We start from the raw sequence: 7,863 nt of genomic DNA, 5'->3' as shown, positions 1-7,863 counted from the left end.
TTAATATTATCAGAGTAGGTAAGTCTAACATAGTTATAGACTAACAGTTGATATAACTACAGTTTGAAATTTACAACAAGTGGAAATTAGGTAAAGATGAAACAGTGGAATGAAAAGGTTTGGTTAGATTCTGGTAAATGTTTACTTAAAAACCTACTTAGTTATTATACATAGTTCACTTTTTGCTCTTCAGTTTATTTCCAAACCACAACCTGCTGGAGATGTTCCAATGAGAAGCAAATTCATCGTAGCTATGCAGTTTGATTCTGCTGGTTCTACTAGATATGCAATCTAGTAGAGCTTACTACCAATAGAGCTTACTACCAATAGAGCTTACTACCAATAGAGCTTACTACCAGACAGTAAATATGTTAGGGCTTCATATTAACCATTCATTTTTATCTTCATCTTTTCTAGAAGGATCTGCTTCCACAATGGGTGACGGCTTTATTATAGCCATAAAGATTGGCCCAACACACACTGAATATGCCTTCAATATAACCAGCCGTGAAGAGAGAATTGCCCCATGTTTAAGGCGTTGGAGTGAAGAAGTTGGACTGGAAACCCCAAAGGCTCCTACCTGCATCCTGTTTGATGGCCAAGAACAATTTATCAGCTTTGGTTATGAAGCTAAACAAAGTTATTTATCAATAAGCGGTAAAGAAGCAAGAAACATGTTCTTTTTTGACTACTTCAAGCTCCTCTATAGGATAGTAAGTATGATGTTTTTTTTATTACAGAATAAAATCTTTACTATGAAATTAATAATTACTTAATTACTTTACTTTTTTAATGTACAGAATTTAACCAAGACTCTACATATTAAATCAGTCAATGGAAAGGAAATGAAAGCTCTGAAGGTTTTTACAGAAGCTTTAAGATTCCTGAAAGATGACGCTCTGAAAACCATTCAGCAAAACACTGTAGGAATGAAGTTTACAGCCTCTGACTTCACCTGGGTTCTGACTCTTCCTGACTCCTGTGATCCTTCAGCTAAACCCTTTTTGAGAGAAGCTGCGACTCAGGTAACATAATGTTAACAAGCTGAAGTGACAATAAATAAACATACTTACAAATGTTTAGAAATTTTTTTTCTCTCTTTTAGGCAGGTATTGTAACAAATGGAAATGAAGATAAACTGGTCTTCACTCTAGAATCAGAAGCAGCTTTAGCCTGGTGTATGAAGCTTTCAGCTGATGGTTTCATCACAGGAACCAGAATAGATCTGAAGGATCTCCGATCTCCAGGAAAACGACACATTGTTATTATTGCTGAAGGTAGTTTGTTTTCTGACCTTATTTTAAACAAATCCTGTTTTTACACATAAAAGAATTTTGATTCGATTCAAATGAATGGATTTGTTAAAACAAAAACCCTCTGGAGATGGAGGCTAAACTTAATTCAGCCCTTATTACTGACTAAAGTTAACATCTGCCTATAGTTGATTCCTGACTGATGAACAGATCAGTTACCCATCTGTTCATGTCAACTGCAGATCATTGAACTTCTCTTATACTAGAAATGATGTGCTTTGTTTTGTTTTTCTGTCTTAACTGAGAGTGTTAATCTTGTGTTGATCACTTTCTCTGTTTGCTACAGATGAAAACATTAACTTTGCTGTTCATGAAGTCTTGGAAGGAGGAGAACTGAAGGAGCTGCATAGATGCTCTGTGAATGATGTGGGAGGACAAAGTGTGGACAGAAAATATAAAGAATTCCTCAGAGAAATTTTCATTGGAGTCTGGGATTGCTATGAAAAAAACTATCCCAGTGAGGTTCAGAGGATGATGCATGACTTTTCCCGTTTAAAGGAAGGGGATGAAGATATTCAGGTCATCTGTCCATTTAATCTGTCATCACTAGCTTGTAAACACCAAAACACAGAAAAGTTCTTTGAAGGAGTAGAAGGAGCATCCTGGGATGAAGGATTAATCAACATATCTAGAAATAAACTGAGGTAGTTTTTTGCTCAAAGCCTGCAGGGAATCACTCATAAAGTCAGAGAAATATTCAACAAAGGTTTCAACATTGGCTGCATTTTTTTAATGGGGGAATACGCTGCGTGTCAAGTTTTAAGGAGCCACATTACTGATGAGTTTATAGATTATTGTACAGTTTTGTGTCCATCTAGACCTAGAGACTCAGTACTGAAGGGAGCTGTAGAACTAACCAGTCATGGCTACAGTTTCAGAAAAGTGCTTTCACTTATGGAATCGGTGTCACTGACAGGTTTGATGAATTAAAGCACATCAAAGAAAGGAAATTCACCAACAAAGATGGTGAATGGTGTGGAGGACTTTTCATAAAACTAGTTGAAGTTGGTGAACATGTTTTGAATAAAACCATGGAGTTCACCTTTTATCCAATAGAAGCAGATCAGACCATGATGAACTTCTATTTTTATCGCACACTAAAGAAAATCCCAAAATATGTGACTGAGGAGGGAGTAGAACAAATAGGTTGTTTATTTCTTAATTCACCAAACACTGAATGTGGACGCAGTCGGGAGGTTAAGCTAACAATCACATTTAACTGCATGAACATGAAAATAAAAGCTAAAGACTTAACTTCAGATTCTGAGTCATCCACCAAGTTTGAATTCATGTGGAAATGAAATGTTTCAAAAACCATAATCTGAATTCAACAGAACATTTGGAGAAATTTATAAACTGTAGCCTTGAGACTTCTTGTGCTTTTTTATAACTAATGTAAGAGTTGAAAAGAAAATAAATATAATAAAGGCTAGGTGTATCACATGTAACCTAAAGTATGGAGCTGTATCTTTATGATTTGAACATATATATTTTACTGTATTTTGTTATTGAAACACTGAGCTAACAGATACTGATGATTATCTTCTGGAGAAATTATAGTGTTACTGGTGATATTTGATTGTTATTGTTGCTAACTGCAATTACCATAAAGTGTTTTTTATATATGTTATATTGTGAACACTTTGTAACTCTTTATACCAAAGGGAATATTCACACATGTGATATTTGCATCGCAGATCAAACAATATGTACAAATTAAGTTAAAGTAATGCTTTTGGTTTGCTTGGTGACTTTTTTACCTTTTCTAAGACATGGCATGGACAAGGTTATTTATACCTCTTATACTTATTTACACATTGATTTAATTCTGTATAAATATTGTCCAGATGTACACCTAGAGTGGCTGAAAATCACTGTTTAATAAGGTATTCTGTTTTTATTTTATATCTAAAGATTATTTTTAAAGATTAATAAAGTTTAAAAATGCAGCAGAGTTTGGTCTTGCTTGTTGTAAACACATTCCTACTGAATTTCAGTTCAGTTGTGTAAAATAAAAATGGCTTTAATCAAAGTAAGATTCTTTGCTATAATCTGAGAATGTTCCTGTGAGAAACTGAAAACTAGAGAGGAGACTTCAGTTTTAGAGACTAAAGAGAAATATAGCGATTATTTTGAGCATTGACTAATAATTATTCCATTTAGATTGTTTCAGCCATTGTGTTGTGTAACTCAACACAACCATTTTTAAAGCATCTTATTCATACATTTAATGACCAGAGAAATAATAAGTTAATAGACTAGACATTGCATATTTATAAAAGTTTTCTATATATACAATGACATTTTAAGGCGACAATACACACATTGTTTGAGTTACTCTTACAAACTTTATTCCTGCTGCATGTTTGAAGAAAAAGGCTAGGACAAACAGGGAATTTTCTTTTGTTGAATGTGCAAAATCTGTTTGATTTTGTGTAAATCTGTACTTTTTAAAATGCTTTGGCAGAATTCAAGATGTCTTGTAGCTTTGCATAACACTGGCTGGCTGAAGAAAGTGGCTCAGATCTCTACAGTGCAGCGGTATGAATGTCATCGTAACCTGTTAACAGGAACTGGCTCATCAGGGTTCATTAACAGACATCACGTTGTACTTTTCTTACTGAACAGTTTAGCATTAGCACCACAACACATTGGAGATCTGCTGTTGTTGTATCAACCTTCCAGACATCTCAGGTCTTCTGGTTCTGGTTCTGGTCTGCTTTGCATCACCAGAACCATACATTGCAGTTGCCTTTAATTAAGAACAACATGAACATAGATTCATTTATTTGATGTATATTTTATGATTATTCTTCATAATTCTTGTATTAAAATCTGACAAAATGTAATGTTTCATAATTGTCTTGGGTTTTTATCTGGTAAAGAATGTGTCAAGCATGTTTTTATTCAAAACTGGATAAACAAGCTTGGGAAGGTTTTTCTCAGCCTCACCTTTATTAGGCAACAACATAGCTGGAGATTTTGCATTTTAGTTTCTGTTTTTATAGCCTTGTGTTTGTAGGTAAGTCTGAAATAGCTATGGAGTTGACCAACAGTTGATATGCCTTCAGTTGAACATTTAGAACAGCTGGAATTGAAGTAAAGTCAAAACAGTGTGATGAAAAGATTTTACTAATAGTACTAATTTCAATGTTTTTCATCACCACAACCAGCTGGATGTGTTCTTACAATAAAAGCAATTTCACCGAATATCTACCAGAACCAGGAGTTTGATCCTTCTGGTTCTGGTAGATATATAACAGAGAAACAATAGATCCTATCATGAAAAGATGGTATAAAGAGCTTGGACAGGACACACCAAAGACTTCTGCCTTCATCCCATTTGATGAACAACAACAATTAATCAGCTTTGGTTACAAAGCAAATTGTTATTTCCCAAAAAATAGACCCAAAGACACCAAGATGTTTTTTGGTTACTTTAAAATTGCCTTTAGACAACCGCGTAAAAAAAAGAAAACTGTCTGAGCAAATGTGTTTAGGTACAGTCAGGTCATAAAAGTGTTCAGCACTTTTATGACCAAAAGTTTATTAAGAAAACTATTTAACAATTAAAATAAATTAAATTTGACTGCACTACTCTACAATTTAGATTAATCTCAATTGTGTATAGTTGATTTCAAATAAATCTACATTACCAGTTTACCTTCTTTTTATGTGTATTTGAAGATGATTATCAGCTATTCTCTGTTGTTAAATACATTACTATTGACATACATAAAAATATTAAAAGTAAATCCATCCATCTTCTTGCACCCTTGTCCCTCAGTGGGGTCAGGAGGGTTGCTGGTGCCCATCTCCAGCCAGCGTACCGGGCGAGAGGCGGGGTCACCCTAGACAGGTTGCCAATCTGTCACAGGGCAACACAGAGACACATGACCACACACACACACTCACACCTAGAGGCAATTTAGACAGACCAATTAACCTGACAGTCATGTTTTTGGACTGTGGGAGGAAACCGGAGTACCTGGAGAAAACCCACGCATGCACAGGGAGAACATGCAAACTCCATGCAGAAAGACCGGGGCCGGGAATCGAACCCAGAACCTTCTTGCTGCAAGGCAACAGCTCTACCAACTGCGCCACTGTGCAACCCTCATTAAAAGTAAATAATTACACAAATTAAAGATTAAATAATTGCCCAAAAACTCAGGTCTTAAGCCAAATAGGAGGACTATATATGTTTTTTAATAAATCAGATTAATGTGACAAGAGCCGTGACAAGAGCCATGGCACAATTCTAGGACCAGCAGTTATTGCAAATATTAGATGACTCTCAACCACCCTCTTGAGACCCACACAAATAAGACTATTTATTAAATACATGTTGCAATATGTATGCATTCAATTAGACTGATTAAAGATACATTTTCTGTGCTTGTTGGTGGATCAGAGATTGCATTTTAGGAAGGCTAGGGGTTTGACTTTACACAGATCTGTAAAATAATGAGCCAGTGTGACCATTGGTGACAAATTTACTCTCAACTTAAATACAAAATTTTAAGGATTACAGATTCAGCCTGTTGCAGCTGTTCTTGTAAAGACGTGGTTCAGGGATTTTCAATTGAAATGCTAATTAGAATCATCCCACCACTTCTTTGTGTTCATTATGTGTTAAAAGCAGGTTCTGACAGAAACATGAACGCTGCAACTTGGAGCTGGAAACTGACAATTTTCGCAGGTGTTCACAGACCTGGAAATTAGTTTTTTGCCCTTTGACAGCAATTGAAGTAACTACTGCTTCAACTAATTGTTTTTTATTGGTATACATTTAATTACTGACTCAGAGCTTATCCGTTTAGCTGTATTTTTATCCCACCAATAAATGAGATGTGGTCATAATTAACACTTTACTTTTCCCTTCAACACCGTTACCACCCCCTGTGGACTAGGGATTCAGGGGATGTAGCAAAGATCTGTCCAGAGAAACAAGTGGAATGTAAAATGATTTATTACAAAAAGACACTTTAACAGAACTAAAACAGTACAATTTAACCCAATTAAAACTAAAGAAAATGACAACAAATTGAAGAACTGTTAAGTACAAATTTGATTACAAACGTTCAAACAAGGAGGCTGCACATGTGTGCAGTTGGTAGCTGTTGCCTTGCAGGAAGAAGGTTCTGGGCCCGGTGTATTTCTGCATGGAGTTTGCATGTTCTCCCTGTGCATGCGTAGGTTCTCTCCGGGTACTCCGGTTTCCTCCCACAGTCCAAAAACATGACTGTCAGGTTAATTGGCCTCTCCAAATTGTCCCTAGGTGTGAGTGTGTCTCTCTGTGTTGCCCTGCGACAGACTGGCGACTGTCCAGGGTGACCCCACCTCTCACTCAGAATGTTAGCTGGAGATAGGCAATGCCACCTCCTGACCCCACTAGGGACAAGGGTGTACAGAAAATGGGTCGATGGATGGATGGATGTTCAAACAAGTCAGTCTAAACTAAAGTAAACTCAAATAACCCAAAAGAAAGAAAGAGAAAAAAACACACACACACACACAAAGGGAGCACCAAGCCTCACAAACACAAGCAGCTAGCTTGTGTTGAGAAAAATTATTATTTTGAGTGTTTAACAGTTTAAACCTTTTAGAACGAATTTCTTAAGTTTGAACAGGTTTGTGTTAGTGATTTAAAACCCGAATAACTATTGCTGGGTTAAGTATTTAAAGTACAAAGGAGAATAGAGGATCTGCAAGAGAATTTCGGCTCAGACCCCTGGAGTCTTATCATTAAAGACAGGAGGTCATACATTAACATATGCAGGAAGGTGGGGGACAGTATCACTTGAATTACTCTGAGAAAGGGAACTTTGGTCGGTTCACGTAATCAGGATGAGAAGTCTTCCAAAACTAACATCTGACATGGTGCAAAAAACTGAATATAACATAAAATGTTTTAAATCACTAACATTTAATTTGTAAGACATTTTTCTTAGTTATTAATAACATGTTTTGACTAAAAATTCTATTATCTTGTTTTAGAATTAATTTAGTTAATGATGAATGTATTCGAAATTGTATTATTTCTGACTATATTAGAATCACATGAAAATGTTTTGTTTAGTATTAGAAAATACTTAGGTTTATGGTAAATGAATGTCTTAATTCTTATTTGTTTCTAATTCCTGCTTTTGGTTTGATATCAGGACTAAACTTTGGAGATGCTGAGTGCAGAAGAACAAATTGGGTTTCTGGAGAACTTTTCATTGAATTAAAGTACAGTATTAAAGGTTTGTTCCTGGCAGAGCAGAAGAGAAACCAGAATTTCACAGCTACCTGTGAGGTTCCTGCATTTGTTTCTCTTTGCCCAGATGGCTGTAGAGCCGGATAGCGTTAAGAAAATAAATTTAAAATAAGTTAGTTTTAGAATTTATCATGACTTGATTGAAATACCATAATTATAGTTTTAAAATTTATAACATATTCTGACCTATTGATATATTTTACTGTAGTTAAAGCAGATTGTTTGCCAAGATCTCTGATCTGCTCTTTGTCTGTTGGGAAACAATCAGTAGGAAGTTCTAGCTTTTCA

General features: G+C 35.5%; 1 pseudogene; it reads left to right on the top strand.

Annotated features, from left to right (window-relative positions):
* The first annotated feature begins 434 nt into the window (after nucleotides 1–434).
* LOC103461770 (heat shock 70 kDa protein 12A-like) lies at nucleotides 435–4,373 on the top strand (annotated as a pseudogene).
* The last annotated feature ends 3,490 nt before the right edge of the window (nucleotides 4,374–7,863 follow it).

The sequence above is a fragment of the Poecilia reticulata genome, chromosome 2, assembly GCF_904066995.2.
Source record: "Poecilia reticulata chromosome 2, P_reticulata-male-v2, whole genome shotgun sequence".
NCBI classification, from domain to species: Eukaryota; Metazoa; Chordata; class Actinopteri; order Cyprinodontiformes; family Poeciliidae; genus Poecilia; species Poecilia reticulata.
The sequence above is the reverse complement of the archived record's forward strand: the minus strand, read 5'-3'. Positions and strand labels throughout refer to the sequence as shown.